The sequence below is a fragment of the Asterias rubens genome, unplaced genomic scaffold, assembly GCF_902459465.1.
Source record: "Asterias rubens unplaced genomic scaffold, eAstRub1.3, whole genome shotgun sequence".
In the NCBI taxonomy this organism is placed as follows: domain Eukaryota; kingdom Metazoa; phylum Echinodermata; class Asteroidea; order Forcipulatida; family Asteriidae; genus Asterias; species Asterias rubens.
The window spans coordinates 1916-26796 of NW_022985699.1; the positions used below are offsets into that span (position 1 = coordinate 1916).

The 24881-nt window shown below is 40.6% G+C and overlaps 1 pseudogene; it reads left to right on the top strand.

Annotated features, from left to right (window-relative positions):
* Window positions 1-615: 615 nt before the first annotated feature.
* On the top strand, window positions 616-22875 carry LOC117305765 (annotated as a pseudogene).
* Window positions 22876-24881: the final 2006 nt, after the last annotated feature.

The following is a 24881-nucleotide window of genomic DNA, read 5'->3' on the forward strand; positions in this document are numbered from 1 at the left end:
TATCAACAGATACAATGTTTCTGCTCATTCTTGTTATGACTTAATCGATATGGGGGTTGGGTGAGGACTCACTTTTCCAGACTCACCCAGTTGACACCCTCGCCTTGAAAGGAAGTGATGTAAAATTAAGCTGCACGCTCCAGAATGTATGGTGTAATGTAAAGAGCTCTTTACCACATGTATTGGAAACTTAAAACAACAGTAGAATCCCCTGCAAATATCTGATTGGACAGTGTGTGCAACAATAAAGAGAGGTACACGATCACGTTAAAAGGCTGTACATGGACTTTTCACATTACCAATCTACAACCGATTGACGAGGGATTTTACAGCTGTTATATCTTCAAATTACAGCCTGTAGTACAACTCGAAGATTCCAATGTGGCTAGACTGGTAGTTGGTCCGATCGGCACAACTGTCACACCGTCTCAGATTGAGGGAAAAGTGGATCAAAATGCAAAATTTCGTTGCCAAACGCGACCAATCATTGACTCCGGACTAACATACAAATGGTATATTAAATCAACGTACTACAATAATCACGATGGATCTTGGCGTGAATTAATGGCAGAAGATCGTTTAACTGCGTTTCGTGATAACAATAAAACATTAACCATGGAGAGATTGACAATGAGAGACAACGGCACTGCAGTGAAATGTATGGTGTTCAGCGGAGCCACGTCAGTTACTGGAAATACTACCAGTGGCGTGTTACTTGTTCATCGTGACGAAGTAACCACAGATGAGGTATCGACATCTCAAATGGCAGTGACCACTTCCCATCCACCTACCAGATACCCTGCAATCAGCAGCACCGATTCCGTACCGAGAGATCGACCGTACCGACAGTCTACAACATCTGCACCCGATACCCCATCCACTCTACCGACCAAGAAGCAAGATCCCGATCCTGACAGTAAGAACCCTTCTTCAGGATCTACGGACTCTACAGTCATCTTAGTAGGGTGGCCACTAGCTGCTGTCGCCATCTTGCTGCTCATCGCGTCACTCCTGTACATTATCGTGACGAAAAGAAGATCCAAAGCCAATCCTAATTCAACCCGTGATAGTTCAAACAGCTCCAGATGAAGATGCAAATGCGTATGAGGAAATGGAAACCCAACTACACGGGCAAGCTGCTTCTACTGGCCATAAAGAAACCTCACCATCCAGCTACCAAGATCTGATATTCAAGTAGTCTATGACCCTTTTAAAACCACGGCTTCGGCTTTTGATTCGGCTCGGGCTAGCTTGGCCCCGCGGTTGTTTGGACAATTGCGCATGCATTGCGTACACGCGCCAGGGTCTCAGACGAGAGCACGGAGCCTGAAGCCGAATCCAAAGCAGAGAAGCCGCGGTTTCGAAAAGGGCATGTGTTCTTTAAATGGACGTCATCTTTTGCACGTTTGAAGGAATAAATCGTTCAAGCAATTGTATAGTTTTAACGTCTGCAATTCCTATATCCTTGACTTTATCCAAGAGTTGGAAATAATATGTATTTATCCGGAGGATTGCGCTGATATAAAAATGTATAACCGATGAGCTTCAAAACTGAAATTTATTCAAGAAATCACCACAATACAAGGAAGGACAATTAATGACTAAAATTGGTGACAGTAATACTTATTTTTAATAGGACAATGAACCATTGAATATAATAACATTGGGATATCAAGCATTTTGTTGAAATTGTTTGTACATTGTAGTTCCCGCTGACTCAGCGCGTAGTTTCTAGTGTCTACCATCCTTTTATTACAATTTTTTCTAATGCAAGTTTACTCCACAAGACTTACTTTTTAATAAATAAATAGTAAACTGGCGGGATACAACCACGTGTTAATCTCTGAAAAGAGCCGGTTTGGTCACGACGTTTCGATACTACACACTGCTCGTCTTCAAAAGAATCAAGTTGTACGATCTTGTGTTATATAATTAAGGGTTTTCTAATTAACCTCAGAATATTATGATTTGACGTTTTAATGTAATACCGTAATCACCATTGTTTAATTAATCCCCATATAACAGTTAATAACTGCGCCATAATTGCTTTTTTGAGATTATTGTAGAATGGCTACTTCAGGGGGCTATAATTGTAATGATCGGCTGTTAACCCAAATTAAATGCCATCAGGGCAAATGTTCATAGAGCTGCTTAGGCATAACTTAATTATTGATTAAAGGCAGTGGACACCTTTGGTATTGTCAAAGACCAGCCCTCTCACATTGGCCGTCCAAGTTACGAGAGAATAATGGAAGAAAATGCCCGTGTTGCACAAGTTGTACGGTGCTTCCAGATGCTTGATTTCTAGACCTCAATTCTAAAACTGAGGTCTCGAAATCAAATTCGTGGACAATTACTTCTTTCTCGAAAACTATGTCACTTCAGAGGGAGCCGTTTCTCACAATGTTTTATACTATCAACCTCTTCCCATTAACAAGTAAGGTTTTATGATAATAATTATTTTGAGTAATTACCAATAGTGTCCACTGCCTTTAATACTTTGAAGTTCACTGCTGTAAGAAGAAATACCAGTCACAAATTGTACTTTTTAATTTGGCGGGTAACCTTATTCTGGTAAGCTGCTTAACTATTTTTTTTTCTGCTGGAGCAGATCGATGAAATTGGGATCAGGGCGCATAAAGAGCCAATAATTAATTCACACGACGGCTCTTGGAGTATAGCGCCCTCTATTGTCGGTAACAGAAAACCGTGGTTTAGCTTAAAAGATGGCGGCGCCCTTAAACCGAATTTGATTGCCAACAACAACCTACTGTACATTCACATTGGACTGCAGCAATAGCCACATTATCTGAAATTGTGGTTTATCTACAGATACGTTCCCCTGTAGACCACACCTCAGTGGAAACATGAACTCAGGCAAGTAAATAGATTAGAAGTGAATTATTCCTCGTAAGAACTCTTTGAAAGTTTGAATTAATTGTCACGATCGATTGTTGTCATGGTCATGACATAATATGATGATAATGGCATGATTGATGATGGTTGTTGAATTGAAATTTGAACACTGTTGAATGGAATTTACTTTATTTTTCCTCCACTTCAAGTTCACACTTCCATCCACCAGATCAAAATAAATTAATTTCTTTCTAAAGTCATCAATCAATACAACACAGACCCAGTGTAACTGGGGCGCTGTATTCCTTTTTTTAGAAATTTTGACATTATCGGTCATTGTACGTGTATTTGTACTATTGTTTGTAGGCCTAAGCCTATTCGGATAACTTTCCGTATGGCGCCACCACTTTTTCACTCATTTTTACAAAAAGGGATATCTTATTATTGAGGTAAATTAGATACTATTATTTCATACCGAATGAAAAAGTGGTGGCGCCATACGGAAACCTTTCCGCCTATTTTTCCGCCTTTTTCGAAATTAATGTTAAAATTTCGAAAAAGGAATCAGTGCCCCAGTTAATACATCCGTTTCCCTGCCACCACTTTTCATGCAGAAAATTGTAATTTTTGACGATGTTTTTTAATTTCACTCAACAAAAAGGAAATACAAGCATTATGAATGTATATTGAGTAGGTTGGGGAAAGCTTTAGTTGTACAGTACACAGGAAACTTCAGTTTTGGCTGGCTAACGGTCATAAAACTTTCACTCATCAACGCTGATTTGAAAAACGTAAAGCGTTAAGAAGGCCCTAAATAATTATGTGACCCCTACATAAGGCTCACAGGGGAGTCTTATAGTTTCTAGAAGTAGGCCTACATTATCTCATTGAGGTAGGCCTAATTAGACTTGATATTATTTCATATTGAATGAAAAAGTGGTGGTGTGTGATACAGAAACTTTTCCCTATACAATCATCTAGGCCTACAAGTCAACTCTTCTACCCTTTCTACTGAACACAGACTCAGAACACGGTCCAAGTTTTTCACTGATCAAATTGAGATACAAAAAACCTAAAGTTTATTCTGGCTTTTAAATAAAGAATTAAAAACAAAATTAAGGAACATTGAAAAATGTACCAATACGATCGAGTGACTCAATCGCTCAACGTTTTGTGTAACTGTAAAATATGTAGACCATGGATATATCCAAGTAGGAACCTTCAGCTTTTCAGTTTCAGGAGGTGAAATAATTTTTTAATGGAAAACCAACTTTTCATGCTGAGATGCTACCCAAGTTATTATGAAACACCCCCCAAAAAGTTCACACTAAAACAGAAATAAATATATTCTAGGCATTGCATGGCAAGCCGACTACCTTGCTCTAGTCATCGTCAGGAGACTGGAGTTAATAACTTGACATTAATCAATGTGATCACTTTCTTCTTTTGCAGCTTGTGGGTTTGAAAGCAGAGTTATTCCTGAAACAAGAGGCACTCGGCAAAGAACAACTTCAAGAGAACTCTACTACAGTCAAGGCTAAACCTGTTCCTAAGGTAGGCTGGACCTTGGATGAACTGAAATGAGACTCTGTCTGAAAAGGTGGTTATTTACTATGTTCACCTATGTTTGACACCCCCATGGAAGTGTCGTGGCCAAGCGGTACAGAGCACTGAATTCAAACTTTGTTGTTTCTGATCAGCAGAGTGTGGGTTTGAATCCCTAGCCGTAACAAGACACTTCACCATTGCTTCGTCCTTCGAAAGGGGCGTAAAGCTGTTGGTCCCATGTGTTGTGTAACGCATGTAAAAGAACCAATTGCACTTGTCGCACTTTTTTATCGCAAATAATATGAGTAAAACCTGAGTCACAAAAATAATCTTCGTCTCAGTGAAAATTATTTCAGCATGTAAAAACGTATTAAAAACCAGTTATGATAAAAATGCAATTTTGCTGTAAAAAGTATTAAAATACTTTTTACGGCAAAAACTGAGACAAACATTATTTTTTTGTGGCATTGTTTTACTCATTTCTCTAAAACTGCAGAACCTCAGCAAGTTAGTAATTATTTTAAGGAAATCTTTCTACTATCATTATCTTCAAACGGTGTATGTAAGTTAATCTAAATCTGTGGATTTCGTGTTTTGTGTTACAAAAAGTACCCAGACCCTTTAAGCAATCAAACTCAAGTTAAAGGCAGTGGACACTATTGGTAATTACTCAAAATAACTATTAGCGTAAAACCTCTCTTGGTGACGAGTAATGGGGAGAGGTTGATGGTATAAAACATTGTGAGAAATGGCTCCCTCTGAAATGCCATAGTTTTCGAGAAAGAAGTAATTTTCCACGAATTTGATTTCGAGACCTCAAGTTTAGAACTTGAGGTCTCAAAATCAACTATCTAAATGCACACAACTTCGTGTGACAAGGGTGTTTTTTCTTTCATTATTATCTCGCAACTTCGACGACCGATTGATATCAAATTTTCACAGGTTTGTTATTTTATGCATGTTGAGATACACCAACTGTGAAGGCTAGTTTTTGACAATTGCCAATAGTGTCCACTGTCTTTAACATTTCAAGTTCCAATCAAAATTATTCAAAACTTTACCCTGTCAGTTTCCTTGTGGTTATTGGTTTTTTTTTTTTTTTTACAGAAAGCAAGTATCTGGACCAAGAAGAATGACGGAGTTCAGTCCCGAGCTGAGAAGGATAAAGTCCTTACAGCAGAAGAAGAAAATGCATTGGATAAATCAAGGTAAATAATGTAAGATGCATGTTTCACTCCCTAAAAAAGTTTTGAAGGTAGTGCATTTTGCTCCACCAGCCATGCTCCTAGTGGATGATCCTTACAGACTTTGAAGGGGGTAACCCTGTTTCAGCCCTAGGAGTAGGTGGCTCCTAGTGGATTGACACCCATGCCTACATCCTTAGGGACTGTGAAGGGGGTAACCCTGTTTCAGCCCTAGGAGTAGGTGGCTCCTAGTGGATGATACCCATGCCTACATCCTTAGGGACTGTGAAGGGGGTAACCCTGTTTCAGCCCTAGGAGTAGGTGGCTCCTAGTGGATGATACCCATGCCTACATCCTTAGGGACTGTGAAGGGGGTAAGTCTGTTTCAGCCCTAGGAGTAGGTGGCTCCTAGTGGATGATACCCATGCCTACATCCTTAGGGACTGTGAAGGGGGTAACCCTGTTTCAGCCCTAGGAGTAGGTGGCTCCTAGTGGATGATACCCATGCCTACATCCTTAGGGACTGTGAAGGGGGTAAGCCTGTTTCAGCCCTAGGAGTAGGTGGCTCCTAGTGGATGATACCCATGCCTACATCCTTAGGGACTGTGAAGGGGGTAAGTCTGTTTCAGCCCTAGGAGTAGGTGGCTCCTAGTGGATGGTACCCATGCCTACATCCTTAGGGACTGTGAAGGGGGTAACCCTGTTTCAGCCCTAGGAGTAGGTGGCTCCTAGTGGATGCTACCCATGCCTACATCCTTATGGACTGTGAAGTGGGTTTCCTGTTTCAAAACAGCTAAAACTTAAAGTCACCTGGAAAAATATTTTTTTTTCTCCAAACATAAGAGTATAATGTTGATAAACAATAACATATTTTTTTTAGTAATTGTTTGTCACGATTTATATGTTAAAAAAATAGATAAAGTTGTTTATGGGGTGACTCCGCCTACCCCTTTTGTGAAGTCAATCGAGGCAGACCTTGCCTTGATCGAACATCGAACACATGTGGAAGTACATGCAAGTCCTAGTCGTGAGTTTGTACGTTTTGAAAAAAAGTTTTTTCTTGCATTTTTCCGGCAATGCCGACCAGGTGTATTGCTGGTAAATGCAGTAAAACAACTTTAAATGGGGTCAGTTTGCAAAGTGGTCGGTCCATTGTCTTTTTTCAGCGCTGTGCAGCGAACACTTCGAACCGTCGTGCTTCGAATCCGGAAAACAATACACCACACATTTGACATGAAAAGAAAAGGTATTCTGAAACATGACACCATCCCAACAATTTTTCTTGCTAGTGGGACGTCGAAGAAGGTACCTGAAAGACGTGATGAACTTAAAGGAGCATTTGCCTGATGAGAAAACAATTTGGGTAATGTTTCAACTTTGAGGGCATGTTTTTAGCTTACACCAATCGTCAAGCGCCAAGCTATCTTGTGTTGGCACTGCATGCCATTGTCCGTGCAGGGTAATCCGAGTGGACCGTCCGCACAGCAGCCATAGTGCGTGCAGACATGGTTCGTGACCATAGTTCTGTACGTATGCATCATACCGATCAGGTACCCAGTATACGAGGCCAGACTACACATTTTCTCTTCAACTATCGTGCCTCGATTGACGTCATGGACAGCGCCCTCTCGGGTCGGGCCTAACTCTTGAAAAATAAAAATAAAACAAATTTTTTGGAACCTTAGTCAACTATTTGTTCATATTCTACTCATCAAAACACATATTTTGATTGTTGACAAAAGCTTTATTTTGAATAAAAATACCACTTCCAGGTGACTTTAAGAAAAGTTTGTTTTAACTATAATAGGGCCTATATTCCAGGTTTTGCATCGGAGATAAATAATATAATTTGTTTACACCGATGTGTATGAAAGCACTGTATACTCAGTACTTTCCCGAGTTATACATGTGTCTGCTCTAGCAATGCAAAGGTCATGGGTTCAAATCCCACCTGAGTGATTTGCCTGTGATAGTTCTGATAAAACAGTGAGTATACAATGCCCAACACACATCTGTGTTAAAGACTCTGGACACTATCGGGTATTGTCAAAGACTAGTCTTCACATTTGGTGTATCTCAACATATGCATAAAGTAACAAACCTGTGAAAATTTGAGCTCAATCGGTCGTTGAAGTTGCGGGATATTAATGAAAGAAAATACACCCTTGTCGCACCATGGTCACACGAAGTTGTGTGCTTTGAGATGCATGATTTTGAGACGTCCAATTCTAAATCTGAGGTCTCAAAATCAAATTCGTGGAAAATTACTTCTTTCTCCAAAACTGCGTCACTTCAGAGGGAGCTGTTTCTCACAATATTTTATACTATCAACCTCTCCCCATTACTCGTAATCAAGAAAGGTTTTATGATAATAATTATTTTGAGTAATTACCAAACTGCCTTTAAAGGAACGTTACAGAAATGGTAAGAAACAAAAATCGTGAAGATCACAGATTTACATAAAACTTACACGGTCTAATGATGATGATAGTAGAAAACATCCCTTGAAATATTTCTGTCTGAAATGTCATATTTGATGAGAAATAAATATTCTAACTTCGCGTTTGGAGTTTATCGCTCAGTGAGCGTTTATTCATTTTAATTTTGGCATCGATGCAATGCAAAATTTGTAATCGGTTTTTCACTATTCTCTCGTGACCCAGATGGCCGATTGATCTCAAACTTCTACAGGTTTGTCAGTTTATGTATTGATGGTGGATTACATAAAGTGCTTACACTGCCAGCAACTGTTCTGTTAGCAAAAACCAATTCTGTAATGTTCCTTCCCAAAAGAAGTAAATACCAGGTAACGATAGTATGTTTTAGTGTTTCAAGACTTGATTTTTTTGTTGTGTTTTCAGGGCAGCCTTAGAGGACCAAGATTAAAGCTCTAGGAGGAGATGTCAAAAGGAGCCATTCTGACAGCAGGTAAAGAGTTGTGCCCTTACGCTTATTTTCCTAAAGGGTTAAACAGAACCTGTGACTGTTTTTTTTAACCATCAACTTTCTCTACTGATTCCAAGCAGACCTACACATGTATGAGCCCATCTTTAAAGGAACACGTTGCCTTGGATCAGGCCAGTTGGCCATTTATGGGAATCAAATTTTTGACTCCCTTAATTAGGTTGCTGACCGTGTTTTAGTCCACGGCATACAAGGAAAACACTTTCGAGGCATGTTTGTGTGGATCATTATATTCAACTTTTAAAATATCTTTCTAATCAAATGCATTTCATTGTCCGATCCAAGGTCAACGTTTTCCTTTAAAGCCATTGGACCCTTTCGGTAAACAGTATTGCCCAAGGCCCACACTTCGTGTATCACAACTTCTATATCAAATAACAAACCGGCACGTTAATCCGGAGGTCGTTGGTTCGAATCCCACTCTAGTCAATTCTTTGTTCAACCCCAAAAATCATTTACAAATTTACCCAGTCAGTTTCCCTTGTGGTTTATATTGATAAATAACAAACCTGTGAAAATTTAGGCTCAATCGGTCATCGGAGTCGGGAGAAAATAACGGGAAAACCCACCCTTGTATCCGCGCGTTTCGCCGTGTCATGACATGTGTTTAAAATAAATCCGTAATTCTCGCTATCGAGAATTGATATTGTTTTTACTTTTTTCTCAAAAATTAAAGCATTTCATGGAAGAATATTTCAAGAGAAGTCTTTTACCACTACCTTCTGTAAACCCTGTAAGTTATTTGTAAATCTGTTAACTTTTTTTGTTTCTGTACCGAAAGGGTCCAATGGCTTTAAAGGATTTGGGTACCTTTTCAAAATGTCCATAGATTTACATTAAACTTACAGGGTTTGAAGATAATGATAGTGGAAAGCTTCCCTTCAAATAGTACTTACTGAGGTGCTGTAGTTTTTGAGAAATGAGTAAAACAATGTCATGAAAATACGTTTGTAAATGATTAAAATAATTTTCGTCTCATGAGACGAAAATTATTTTCATGACATTGTTTTACTCATTTCTCAAAAACAACAGCACTTCAGCACGTAATATTTTCAGGGAAGCTTTATACTATCATCATCTTCAAACTGTATAAGTTTAGTGTAAATCTGTGGACATTGTGTTTTTTGTCCTACAAAAGTTACATATAGACCAGATTTAAAAAAAAGAAACTTCGAGCGGCATTTTTGAGTAAAAGTTGGTAACATACCTGATTTAACTAATTTGGGGGTGCTGAATCCGAAAATGATAGATACCAAACCTAATTTTTAGTCCTTCACCCTAAAACATCAAGTTTAAAACAATACAGAAAACCTAGGAGATGCAGACTTCTCACGTAAAAAATAGTCAGGTTCTGCTGTGGTTCCACATTGATGTTGTCAGGATACTATACAGGGCAGGTACCCGGGTGCAGGTCAGGTATCCGTAACAAGCTTTTAGGTGTACTGGATAGATCTGCAATCAAATTACACATTCAGAGGGACCAAAAGGTGCTTTTAATGTCATTTTGAAAGTATTTGAGTTCGTGTTTTTTCTAATAAAGAGTTATTTATTATTTGAACAGTCCACAAGTATAGACTCCTACTTTATTTTTGTATGTCAGCTTTTTTTTTTTGTCAGAATTGTTCAAGATACTTAGAGTGCGAAAATCAAGCGATTTTTTGAAGTGTTTCAGTTTGATGTCACTTAATATTATGTCCAATAAACAACCCAATGTATATAAATTATAAACAAATGTTTTGTAGTATTTGGGCTCCCATCCCTGTCCTTACAGAGACATTTCTATAAAAGAAAGTACAGAATTAATAGTACACAACACATTGCAATTCGATTGAATAGTGACTTGCTAAAAAACACAAATCATCATGCAGATCGACTAGCATTCAGGAAACTGATAAACAAACATATAATTTTACAAACATGTTAATTTCCTTTGGGGAGATACAGTTACATGACATTACAAAAATGCCTCTATGGAACCAACGCATCAAAGCATTCCATTCAAGCTGATATTTCCCCAAATCCAATAGTGTTTTTCCTAAAATTAACCTGATTTTATGTTATGTTATGATAGAAGTATACCGGAGAAGGTATCCTTGTAGTACTGAAACAACACTGAAACACATACAACAGCTTGGTGCAATGAGGCATCTTCTTTTCAGTGTATGTCATCCTTTCCAGCATCCACTTAAACCCTATACTATAACATGTACAGAGTCATCTAAATCAAAAATCATATACTATCACATTGCAAAGAAGTCCACTGGGTATTAGACATTTTGACGATTAGGTCCATATGTTAACTTACTATTTTCATTTTTGGGGGGTTTAAGACTTTTCTTGAAGTTGGTTTTAAAAGTTTAAACTCCTGTTGTTCTTCCCAAATAAAATATTGCTGGAAAAGCAAAGTAAGAGTCTGGTGTACTTGGCCAAAATTAAAACAGTCTTTTGACTTAAGCTTTTTTGTTTAGCAAAACAATTTGCCTCAGTTTGTACTCCAAACTATGATTGCTAATATCGAAGATACGCACACCTTTCATGAATGATTCATTGCTGGGAACCGTCCTAGCTGACACACAAAAATAAAGTAGGAGTCTATACTTGTGGATTGAGCGGTAATAATGAATAAAGAGATATTTGTTTTTTCCTTGTTCTTCACAGCCAGCTGAAAAGAGAGGGGTGGATTGTTTTATCAATGGAGGGGATACATATGTTGTTGTCCTTTGTTTCGGAATCTTACTATCGTCTTCTTGTGTACAATTTGTCCGTGTGTGTTCAAACGCGACTAACAATGCGTTATACTGCCAACAAACAAACAAACTGGAATTTATTTTTTCAATTGTTAGCCTACAACAGTTAGATTGGTTCGTCAACTGTGGAGAATACTTTCTAAAACGGGGGAGGATTGTAATCGAAAAATGAGTTACTTTAAAATCCTCTAAAATCAAATTTTTTGACTGGTAAGATAATTTCAAGCCATGAGTGTGAACACTAAAAGCTAACCTATGCAATTTGGTTGTAGATCTATCCAGTACAATCAAAAGTTTGTTACGGATACCTGACCTGCACCTGGTTACCTGCCCTGTGTGGTATCCTGACAACATTAATATGGAACCACAGCAGAACCTGACTATTTTTCACGTGAAAAGTCCGTCATCTGCTAGGTTTTCTGTATTGTTTTAAATTTGATTTTTCAGGGTGAAGGACCAAAAATTACCCTAGGTAGCCACCATTTTCGGATTCAGCACCCCCAAATTAGTTAAATCAGGTATGTTACCAACTTTTTCTAAAAAATGACGCTCACTTCCTTAACTATAGAGCCCTTTTTGGGAATCTGGTCTAGACTAATAGACCCTTTAAAGGATTAAAAACAGAACACTGTAACCCAGTCTTTACTTATTTTGGTTTACACCAGCGGGACTTGAACCTGTGACCTCTGAATTAACTTCCCGTCTTGGTTCAGGGCAAGCTTTTGTATAGCAACCTCCAGTTGAGCAAACTCCCGTACCATTGTGCCATGCACTCTCATTGAATGTTGGGCCATTCGGGACTGAAATTTTTGCCAAAGGACACTAAAAATGGAAACAAGGTCGTCGGAATGGGTTTTTTTTTACTTGGTGTTTATCTTGGTGTCTGGAGCATTAACAATTGTTTTATCCAGAGGATTTTTGTAAAATTAGTAAATACAAAACTAAGTATCATGATTTTTTTTTCTTTTTTCAAATCGGTTGTATTTGCGCTTATTGACTCGCAATTCCCGAGTATCGACCCGAACCCTGCATCTCTTACTAACTATGCAAACACTTGCCCTGAAACATTTGATGTAGCAACTGTCTCAATTGTCATAGAACTTTCAATTTAAGAAAACACCTTGTGGCTAAGCATGTCATTGTACCAGACATTGTTCAAATCTAACTTTCAAATGGCTGATCACTAATACTGAAGTCATCTTGTCACATTCCGTCTTACCCAGGGGACGATGTTGCAGATCACTTCCTGGTGGACTATGAGAAGAAGGCCATCAGTGACATGAAGGAGAAGAGAAGACTCGAGGAGGAGGAAGAGGAGGCAGCAAGGGCGGGGCCAGAGTATGAGATGGGGGCTACGGATGTACCTGGCCCAGTCGACCCTCAAGACCAATGGTAAGGAAATTCATCTAGAGGGGGGGGGGGGGGTGGGGGAGGTGAAAAGAGGAGGCAGCAAGGGCGGGGCCAGAGTATGAGATGGGGGCCACGGATGTACCTGGCCCTGTCAACCCTCTAGATCAATGGTAAGGAAGTCATCCAGGGAGGGGGAAGGGGAAAACAGGAGGCAGCAAGGGCGGGGCTGGAGTATGAGATGGGGGCCTCAGATGTACCTGGCCTGTCAATCCTCTAGACCAATGGTAAGGAAGTCATCCAGGGAGGGGGAGGGGGAAACAGGAGGTAGAAAGGGCGGGGCTGGAGTATGAGATGGGGGACACGGATGTACCTGGCCCTGTCAATCCTCTAGACCAATGGTAAGGAAGTCATCCAGGGAGGGGGAGGGGGAAAACAGGAGGCAGCAAGGGCGGGGCCTGGAGTATGAGATGGGGGCCTACAGATGTACCTGGCCCTGTCAATCCTCTAGACCAATGGTAAGGAAGTCATCCAGGGAGGGGGAGGGGGAAAACAGGAGGCAGCAAGGGCGGGGCTGGAGTATGAGATGGGGGCCTCAGATGTACCTGGCCCTGTCAATCCTCTAGACCAATGGTAAGGAAGTCATCCAGGGAGGGGGAGGGGGAAAACAGGAGGCAGAAAGGGCGGGGCTGGAGTATGAGATGGGGCCACGGATGTACCTGGCCCTGTCAATCCTCTAGACCAATGGTAAGGAAGTCATCCAGGGAGGGGGAGGGGGAAAACAGAGGCAGAAAGGGCGGGGCTGGAGTATGAGATGGGGGCCTCAGATGTACCTGGCCCTGTCAATCCTCTAGACCAATGGTAAGGAAGTCATCCAGGGAGGGGGAGGGGGAAAACAGGAGGCAGCAAGGGCGGGGCTGGAGTATGAGATGGGGGCCTCAGATGTACCTGGCCCTGTCAATCCTCTAGACCAATGGTAAGGAAGTCATCCAGGGAGGGGGAGGGGGAAAACAGGAGGCAGAAAGGGCGGGGCTGGAGTATGAGATGGGGGCCACGGATGTACCTGGCCCTGTCAATCCCTCTAGACCAATGGTAAGGAAGTCATCCAGGGAGGGGGAGGGGGAAAACAGGAGGCAGAAAGGGCGGGGCTGGAGTATGAGATGGGGGCCACGGATGTACCTGGCCCTGTCAACCCTCTAGACCAATGGTAAGGAAGTCATCCAGGGAGGGGGAGGGGGAAAACAGGAGGCAGAAAGGGCGGGGCTGGAGTATGAGATGGGGGCCACGGATGTACCTGGCCCTGTCAACCCTCTAGATCAATGGTAAGGAAGTCATCCAGGGAGGGGGAGGGGGAAAACAGGAGGCAGAAAGGGCGGGGCTGGAGTATGAGATGGGGGCCTCAGATGTACCTGGCCCTGTCAATCCTCTAGACCAATGGTGAGGAAATCATTCGAGGGGAAAATCGAGCTAAAAATCCCATCTCATTTGCTGCTTATTTTTGCTTTGTAGAAAATGTTTAGGTGCTTTGTCCACTTAAAGGCAGTATTTGTACTTTCGGCAATCCTCACTTGGTATATCTCTAAGTAAGTATTTATAACCATGTTTTTAAGACCAATGTCAAATCCGTCCACGTTTAGTGTTTAGTGTGGATGGTGACAGCACATTTGTCTACATTGGGTAATTAAATTGTCAAAGACAAGTATTCTCAGTTAGTGTATCCCAACATATGAATCAAATACAAATGTGTGAAAACTTTTAAAACAATCGAAGTAGCGAGAGAGTAATTAAAGAAAAAACACCATTGTTGCCCAAATTTGTGTGCTTTTAGAAGCCTGAGAAAGGCTTCAGGCCTGAATGTCTTTAATTACTTGGGTGAAAAGTTGCCCCTTTCTCAAAAACTATGTTACTTCAAAGGGAGCTGTTTCTCGCAATGTTTTATACTATCAAATCAACAGCTCTCCATTGCTAGTTATTAAGTAAGTGTTTATGCTAACAATTGCTTTGAGTAACTACCATGGTGTTCAGTGGATTTTAAAGTCATACTTTCCTTGTTTTCTCTTCTTCTTTGACAGTTGAACATTCAAGGTTGGAAATATTTGTTTTAAAAACTTTGTGACACGTGGAAGCCAGCTGGTCATAAACACTGGTCATTATCAACCATTCATAAATACCCCAGACAGTTTCTCTACTCCTATTGGTGGAGAGTGCGTCTCGTGGGGGTGTTTAAACGGTTGATAAAGACACAGCTGAAGCTGTTTAAGACTGGCTGGCTTCCGCATGTCGGGCGCGCGCGCGCCAGATTATCACGCGGAACGTAAATCATAGCTATACAGCGCGTAATATATGTAAGCGCGCGCGTAATCTTTTTATAAGCACGCGCGCGTACACACAACCCACGCGCATCAAACAGATTCTTCACAAAGTTTTTGAAAAAAATATTTCAAACCTCGAATTTTCAATTGTCAAAGTGTCTATAATTGTATTTTGTTTAAAGTTTTTTAACAAAAGGGCATTTATGAATGGGAATAAAAGAATAGTGACTCGTTCTTAAACGTCCGTTAAAAACCTTGCAGGGTCGTTGCCGTGCGATAAAGGCCCTCGCCTTCGGCTCGGGCCTTTATCACACGGCAACGACCCTGCCGGTTTAAACCGGCCGTTTAATAACTCGTCGCTACACTTTTATTCCCTTATTTAAACACCCCGCACGTGACGCGCTCTCCACCAATAGGAGTAGAGAAACTGTCCAGAGTATTTATGAATCTACATTTAAAGTCTGTACTTTCCTTGTTTTTCTCTTCTTCTCAGAATGGATTTTGTGGACACCTTAGGACGATCCAGACGCTGTATGAAGAAAGATCTTCCTGAGCTCATCAACATTGATAAACGTCTTAATCCTCAGGCATTTAGGTAAGTCCAGATTATCACCAGATATAAATGATTGGTCTCCGCACTCGCTATTTGATTCATAGTTTGTAAAAGCACACAATTTGTGCAACATTTTGGTTTAGGAGGCTGAAAAAAATACAACTCCAAAGAAGTCACTCATACAGAGTGAACTTGGTCATCTATTCTACATTCTGGTAATGAAATAAGTAGTAATAGTAATAATGAAAACTTATAAAGCGCACAAATCCATCCTCATGGCGCTAAAAAAGTTACCCTTAAAAAGTGACTAGCACTGTGACCCTGAAGGTAGCTGTGTAGAGAAGATGATGAAGAAATTTCAGTTTTAGATGTTGGAGGAAAACCCAAACAGTTTATGTGTAGGCCTACAGTTCAGATTTATCCAAGTTCATGGTCTGGGTCTTGGTGTCAGACATTGGGGTCATGGTCTTGGTTCTCAGAGGAGGTCTTGGTCTTGGTCTCCCCCTAGGAGGTTAGGTCTTTGTCTTGTCTCAGTCTTGGAGGGAAGGTCTCGGTTTTAAAGAGATGGCCTTGGTTTAAATGTTAGGAGGGAGGTCTCTTGGTCTCGAACTTGAACGTGAGTTCTTGGACTTGGTCTCAATTTCTTGGTCTTGGTCACGATCTCAGTGCGGAGGTCTTGGTCTTGATTTTAAGCTACAAGGGAAGGTCTTGTTTTTTGTCTCGATCTTGGAGGGGAAGTCTTTGACTTGGTCTTGAGGTCTTGGTCTTGATCTCAGACGGAAGATCTTGGCCTTGGTTTCGAATTTGGAGGTTAGGTTTTGGTCTTGGTCTCACAGAGAAGGTATCTGTCTTTGTATCAATCTTCTTGTGGGATGAGTATTGCTAGTCTCAACATTTCATCTAGCCTGCTCTAGTCATCATCAGCACTCACACCACCCTTTAAAGGAACACGTTGCCTTGGATCGGTCGAGTTGGTCTTTGAAAAGCATTTATAACCGTTTGTTATAAAATGCGTATGGTTAGAAAGATGTTTTAAAAGTAGAATATAATGATCCACACAAGTATCACTCGAAAGTGCGTGGTTTTCCTTTACCTCGCCGTCAAACACGGTCGGTCATTTATGGGAGTCAAATTTTTGACTCCCATAAATGGCCCGCAAAGTAAAAGGAAAACCACGCAAAACTACTCAACTTCAGAGGTCTCAAAATCAAGCATCTGAAAGCACCCAATTTTGTGTGACAAGGGTGTTTTCTGTCATTATTATCTTGCAACTTCGATGACCAATTGAGCTCAAATTTTAAAATGTTTGTTATGTCATGCATATGTTGAGATACACTCAGTGAGAAGACTGGTCTTGACAAACACCAAAAGTGTCCAGAGTCATTAATGCCAGTTTTGTTTCTGTTCAGAGGTGAGAGAGATGGGTGTCGGCTGCTTTGACTTCTCAAAGGATGAGGGAGAGAGACAGAGTCAGATGGAGATGTTGAGTCATCTTAGAGACGAGGTAAGAAGATAACATGATTTTTGTGTTGATTAAGAGCAGTGGACACTATTGGTAATTGTCAAAGACTAGCCTTCACAGTTGGTGTATCTCAACATATACATAAAATAACAAACCTGTGAAAATTTGAGTTCAATCGGTCATCTAACTTGCGAGATATGAATGAAAGAAAAAAACACCCTTGTCCCACGAAGTTGTGTGCGTTTAGATGGTTGATTTCGAGACCTCAAGTTCTAAATCTGAGGTCTCAAACTCAAATTCGTGGAAAATTACTTCTTTCTCGGACACTATGGCACTTCAGAGGGTGCCGTTTCTCACAATGTTTTATACCATCAACCTCTCCCTATTACTTGTCACCAAGAAAGGTTTTATGCTAACAATTATGTTGAGTAATTACCAATAGTGTCCACTGCCTTTAAAGACCAGCATTCTCACTTGGTGTATCCCAACATTTGCATACATTAACAAACCTGTGAAAATTTGGGCTCAGTTGGTCTTCGAAGTTACAAGAAAATAATGAAAGAAAAAACACTCTTGTTGCACAACTTTGTGTGCTTTCAGTTGCATAACCTCTTTCTCAAAAACTACGTTACTTCAGAGGAAAACTATATGAAAACAGTTGAGGAGATGTTTTCTCTGCAACCTTACTAGTTTGTACGGTACTTGTAGTTTAGCACTTGGATAAGCATAGCCTGAACATCTGACGCCACACTTCGTAGCTCGCAAATAACACCAGAGACCAGCATCAAAAACTGGCGTGTGTTTTGACTTTTGTACTCATTAATTTCACATAGAGATACGCAGTCAAATTCCATTGCGGACTTGACAGTAGTGTACTGTTTGGGCATAATGGGTGCACGTTTATCCAATATCATTGTATCCAATGGAATCACTGGATCTAGCGGCATGGACCTGAAAGACAGACCCCCAGTCTAGGATAGGCATCACAACCAGCCCTCAACCCACAACCCGCATAATAATAATAATAATAACCCGTTTTTATATATCGCTTCTCACACCCGGAGGGCGTCCCAAAGCACTTCACATTATTACCATGGTCACTGGGCCTTAAATCACTCCTTAAACCATCTCAGCTCCCTGGTGGGGAGTATGCAGCCTGTGCAACATCAATATGCGCTACTCGGTTAAATCAATCACAAGAACCATCTCTGCCCTCATAGGTCCCCATTTACACCTGGGTGGAGAGAAGCAATTATGGTTAAGTGTCTTGCTAAGTGTCTTGCTCAAGTGTCACGACCGGAATTCGACCCACACTCTGCTGAACAGAAGCATCAGAGCTCTTATCCGCTCGGCCATGACACCCATACATGTATATCAAAACCCATAACCCACCTCGACAACCCAACAACCTACAGCAACAAAATTCCAAAGTACAACTCACTACCAACACCTCAGAACCCACAACCATTCTCTTGCAACTTCGATGAGTAATTGAGTCCAAACATTCACAGACTTGTTATTTTATGCATATGTTGGGATACACCAAGTGAGAAGACGGGTCTTTGACAATTACCATTAGTGTCCAGTACCATGGTTAGTTTTGCGATAGCACCATGTTTAAATAAGGGAATCAATGTGTGGTGAAGAGGTTTCCAACTAGTGGTTTAATCCCAACGAGGCTTGGTTCTTGATAATTTTACCGAGACGAAGTCGAGGTAAATTATAGAGAACCAGGCCTCGGCGGGTTTAAACCACTAGTTGAAAACCTATTCAACACACTTTGATTCCCATTCATACCTTTTCGGTCAAAAACATCATCACTTTTTTGTCAAAAAGTAAAAACAAATGCAAAAATTATAATTTTTAAAAGATTTCTTTCAACACAACACCCCTCTAGCTATGAAATGGTAAAGCCCTCCGCCCCCCTCGGGTAAACAACTCTTTATAAGGGAATGTTGTGCGCGTCGCGCGTATCGCGTGATGTAGCACATCTGTTTCAGCCATTGTTCTCTACCAATAGGAGTGAAGAAACTGCCTTATAAGAACAGGTGCAAGGTCGCGTGTCACGCCCATGAATTAACACTTTTTACCGGTCATAAACAAAGGTTTATACACACCCACGTGACGCGCTCTCCACCAATAGGAATAGCAAAATAGCTGAGGTATTTATGAATCTCTTTTTGAGTAGAGTTGGTTCTGAGAAGAACCGTTGGTTGACAACTCAACGATTGTCAACCACCAGTTCTTTTCAAAACTACTACTCTCAGTGAGATTTACACAAGCCTCCCCTCATGAAATAAAAATTGTGATGCGATCTAAACCCATCACAAGGTGATGAAAGTATTCATTTCTGAGTTAATTTATATACATGAAATTTAAGGGGACACTCCACTCTTTTCGTATCTACCTCTACCTCCATGGTAGGACCAAGGGTGGATTTCACAAAGAGTTAAGACTTGTCTTATCTCGAGTTAGGACGAGTTACTCGTCAGTTTGTAATATCTTCTAGGACTATAGTCCTAACTTAGGAATAGTCCTCACCCTTTGTGAAATTTACCCAGTTGGCCTTGGTTTGAGAAATCAAGCTTTAAAGTTCCAAATGCACATTGATACAGATGTTTTTCAAGAATACAGTTGGAATATCGTTTTGTGCGATCGTTTCTTTTTTCAGACGCTTGGTCAGAGAACCAAGAGTGACCAGCTTAAAGCGAAATGCAAAGCGGCCCTCAAGGCCCGACTAGATAAAGTGAAGCAGCGTTACCGAGCCAAGGGGGAGATAGTTGAGGAAGAGGGCGATAAGGACCGTCAGGAGGAGGAGGAAGATGCGAGGATGAAGGAGGAGTCAGAGTCAGCGAGACAGAGACAGAAGGAGGAGGATGAGAAGAGATTAGCAGAGAGGCTGAGCAAGACCTTGGGATATTGGAAAAGGTAGGGTACCCTTCTTCATCTTCTTGTTCTTTTTTAGGGCGTTTGTGTCGTTTTCTTGATGCGGAAGGCTCTAGCAAAGTATTAGACTCGAAGTACATTAAAGCCATGTTCCCATTGGACTTTTCCTTCAGCTGTCACGTGGAAATTTACCGTGACTGGCTTTTGCGTAATTCTACTGTGCGTTCCCACCTAGACTTACATTCCGCAGCATTTGCAAAGTTTGTTTACAGCGTGGTCGCGGTAGGTTTACAGCAAGGAGCTGTTCCCGTTGCACTTTCTAGATAAGTTACAGTGGCTGTGCGGAAGTCTTCTGCGCCCTCTTTCCGCTTGTTAGTTTTACATCACAGTTGCGGTAAATTGACAGGGTCAGTTTACCATGCGTCCCCTTGGATTGTGTTGTCATTCTACAGAGAAGTTGCGGTACTTAAACCCAAAACAGTCCATTTGGGAACACGTTTTTGTAAACATACATCAATTTTTCGCTATCTTTGTGAGGACTTTCCTTTGTCCCTCTAACTAAACACTCTCCATAAGAGCATGAGAAAATGTGAGGATGTAAAAATACAAAGGAGTCCAGTGCGAGGACAGCATTGCTTGTTTTGAGTTCCTTTGTTCTACTGTCCCCTCTCTTCCGATGAAACCATGTCATCGAATTCAATGAATTCAAACTCTGGTGTTTCTGATCAGCAGAGTGTGGGTTCGAATCCCCAGCCGTGACACTTGTGTCCTTAAGCAAGACACTTAACCATTGCTTCGTCCTTCGGATGGGACGTAAAGCCGTTGGTCCCATGTGTTGTGTAACGCATGTAAAAGAACCTAGTGCACTTATCGAAAAGAGAAGGGGTTCGCCCCGATGTTCCTGGCTGTGGTTGCTTAATGCGCCGTAGCACCTTGTAAACCCTTATAAGGTGCTAACTAATTGGGTCTCAACATTCATCACTGCAGTAGCCTATCTTTCTGAAAGTTTGTATATACTCAGCGCCTTGAGTACCTCGTTAGGTAGATACGTGCGCTATATAAGACTTCGATATTATTATTATTATTATTATGTATTGTATGTTGATAAACCTTGTAAACATGGTAAAAGAAGAACATGCACTAAACCTTGTGAAGAGTTAGGATTTCAGAGTCTTGTTGTGATTAAAGGGGCTGTTTCATGATCAAAGCAGATCTGTGGCTGTACATAGTATCATGAACTCTCACCTGCATGTTTGCGTGTACTCGCCTTAGATATGATACCGAGGGAGGGCACATGTGTGACCTGTCACAACAAAATAAGCTAAAAGTCGGAATTTAAAATAAATTAGCTATTCACATTTCTGAATTCTGCAGATTAATAGCTTTCCAATGGTATACAATACTTGGGGTAACAATAATCCTCCAAGTCGACAGAGCTTGTGGAAACATGAGAGTTCTCACTTATCTAATGAGAAAGATTTGACTTTGACCGGCTGTAATGGGAAATGGCACAATGCGACTTATAGCTCATTTCGTTGTGACAGGTCACATATATGTACAGTAATTCATGAATCCGTTTAAAGCTACAGGCCTGTTGAGTATAACACAGCCCCTTGGAACCTAACCTTCCTAAAACCTTCTACATCCTCTTTGCTGAAATAAACGATTCAGAAGGACTTTACACCGCAATAACAATATTGTACCAGGGCTGTGTTTTGAGAACGTTGCATGGAGGGACGTCTCGTCTTCTTGGTCACGTTGCATGCTGAACCAAATTGTTAGTCCAAATGTAGCACATATCAATGCGCAGTTCAATCTGGTACCGCGTGTGCGCACATGTTTTTGTTTTTAAAGGCAGTGGACACTATTGGCAATTACTCAAAATAATTACTATCATAAAACCTTACTTGATTACGAGTAATGGGGAGAGGTTGATAGTATAAAACATTGTGAGAAACAGCTCCCTCTGAAGTGACGTAGTTTTTGAGAAAGAAGTAATTTTCCGCGAGTTTGATTTCGGGACCTCAGATTTAGAATTTGCGGTCTCGAAATCAAGCATCTGAAAGCACACAACTTGGTGTGACCATGGTGCGACAAGGGTGTGTTTTTCTCTCATTAATATCTCGCAACTTTGACGATAGATTGAGCTGAAATTTACACAGGTTTGTTATTTTATGCATTATAATGTTGAGATACATCAACTGTGAAGACTAGTCTTTGACAGTTATCAATAGTGTGCAGTGTCTTTAAAATGGCTGCAAATTACTAGTATATATAGGTTTGCGGTAACACCATGTGTGTATCTGCTTGCCGGTTAGAGTTAGTTCTTAGAGAACTGTCTTGCTTAATTCTACTTCCGTGGAGTAGATTGATCGGGAGACTTCTCAGTTCAATCTGGCACCGTGTGTGCGCACATGTTTTTGTTTTTAGCAAAATGGCTTCATAAGTACTCGCAACACAAATCAGGTATCAGTTGCAATCGCCAAAACGCACCCCTGATGTCAACTGAAGATATTGAAGACTTTGTTAAACTTTTATAATCAGGTAGCTGTCATTTAAAACTAACAATTTGTTTACAATTCTTATTTATAAACAGAAGAGTCGCAATGGGACAGGGTAAAGAAGCAAGTACATGAAGAGCGCCCTCAAGAGTTTGCTCCTCCACAGCAGTACAACTGGATGATGCCATCGATGAGACAAACTCCAAAGAAGAAGAGCAAGTTTGCGTCCACAGAAAGTTGCGACAACACGCTTAACACGTCAAAACAGCCGCAGGAGTTCGCTCCTCCTAGTAATTCTGCAAAGTGGAACATGAGACAGGGTTTGTCTGCAAGTACTTCGTTAGAGTCCAAGAAATCTAAGGATCAAGGCAGCAGGCTGGGGAATCGAACCAAGAACCGCAAAGAACTGGAGAAGATTTCTGCCGTGGAGGTAGCCTGATCGTCTGACGTCATTCTTCAAGGCTCGTGAATAACACCAGAGAGCGGCCAAAAACCGGCGTGTAGTTGACCTCTGACCTCTGTCGTTTCACATATAGATACGCAGTCAAATTACATTGCGGACTTGAGAGCAGTGACTATTTGGACATTATGTCACTGCATGTGCATTGTATCCAATGGGAATCACTGGATCTAGCGGCAGCGACCTGTCTTTATCCTTGCGGATAAAGACAGGGGCCCAGTCTACCGTGGAGGGATCGGAGCTAAGGTAGTTAGTGCGGACTCTATAGCACAAGCTTTGTTTTTCTTCCGTAGTAAGGCAAAGAAGTAGGACTCAATAGAGGTCACAATTTGACAATATTTGATTAAAGGAAAACACTTGTCGAAAAGTAACACTGAATTTTCAGGTTGTATTATTAAAACCTCAGAAATTTACAAAGGGTTCCCCCATGGCAGATTCTTTTCCAAAGTGTAAGTCTATGTTTATTGAGGGCAAAAATTGACAAAATCTCAAACATACTTATCAATTTTGGGCTAAAAATTGAAGGAAAACAAATCACAAGGGGTCATAAGTCCAGTTGTTTTATCAAATTTTAGCCCAACATTAAAAAAAACGACAAGGGGTAAAGTCCTGTTGTTTTATCTTGATAACTTAGCCTTGTAAACTTTTCGCTCGAAAAAAATCATAAGACAATAGCCTTGTGAACTTTTCGCACGAAAAAACGCACGAGGCTATAGCCTTGTGAACTTTGCGCTCGAAATAAAATCACAAGACTATAGCCTTGTAAATTTTTCGCTCTAAAAAAATCATAAGGCCTTGTAATCTTTTCGCTCAAAAATAAAATAACAAGGCTATTTATATATAGCCTTGCAAATAAAAGCAGAGTCTTTCTCGAAGGCTAAATTACTATAATTCGGCCAACTAAAAAAAATAAGTAAAAAAAACATAACGTGGAAGCATGTTGTGATTGTTGTTATTTGTATATTATTGTTACGCAATAAACCAGTCGGGCGTGACCGGTGGCTTGGCAGCATCCTGCGGCCTGGCCATGCGGCAGTCCGTTGCCCACCAGTCTTCGTCGTTGTGGTATAATTCTTAGGTCTCGTGTCGACCAGTCCAACGGGACTCTAAAACAATCATAAGGCTATAGCTTTGTTAACTTTTCGCTCGAAAAAAATCATAAGGCCTTGTGAATTTTTTGCTCGAAAAATTTCATAAGGCTATATATAGCCTTTAAACTTTATGCAAAAAAAAAAATCATAAGGCCTTGTGAACTTTTCGCTCTTTAAAAATCACGAGGTTAAAGCCTTGTAACCTTACCCTTGTGAACTTTTTGCTCCCAAAAATCCATAACTTTTCCCTTGTGAACCTTTCGCTCCAAACTTAATCACCGGGCTATTATTAACCTTGTTAACTTTAACCTTGTTAAATCATAAGGCCTTGTGAACTTTTCGCTCGAAAAAAAATCATAAGGCTATATATATATAGCCTTGTGAACCTTTTTGCTTGAAAAAATTCTCAAGGATTGTGAACGATTGTAGCCTTGTGAACTTTTCGCTTGAAATAAATCATGAGGCTATATATAGCCTTGTGAACTTTTCACTTGAGAACTTTTCGCTCTAAAAAAAATCACCAGGCCTTGTAAACTTTTTGCTCTAAAAAAATCATAAGCTATAGCCTTGTGAACCTTTTTGCTTGAAAAAAATCCTCAAGGATTGTGAACGATTGTAGCCTTGTTAACTTTTTGCTCGAAAAAAATCTGAAGGCTATATATAGCCTTTAAACTTTTTTCTCTAAAAAAAATCATAATGCCATGTGAACTTTTCGCTCTAAAAAAAGTCACAAACTTACCCTTGTGAACTTTTTGCTCCAAAAATCACCAGGCTATTATTAACATTGTGAACTTTTCGCTCAAAAAAAAAAATCATAAGGTTATATATAGCCGTGTAAACTTTTCGCTCGAAAAAAATCATAAGGCCTTATGAACTTTTCGCCCGAAAACAACTTTTCGCTCGACAAAACTTTTCGCTTGTGAACTTTTCGCTCTAAAAAAAATCACCAGGCCTTGTGAGCTTTTCGCTC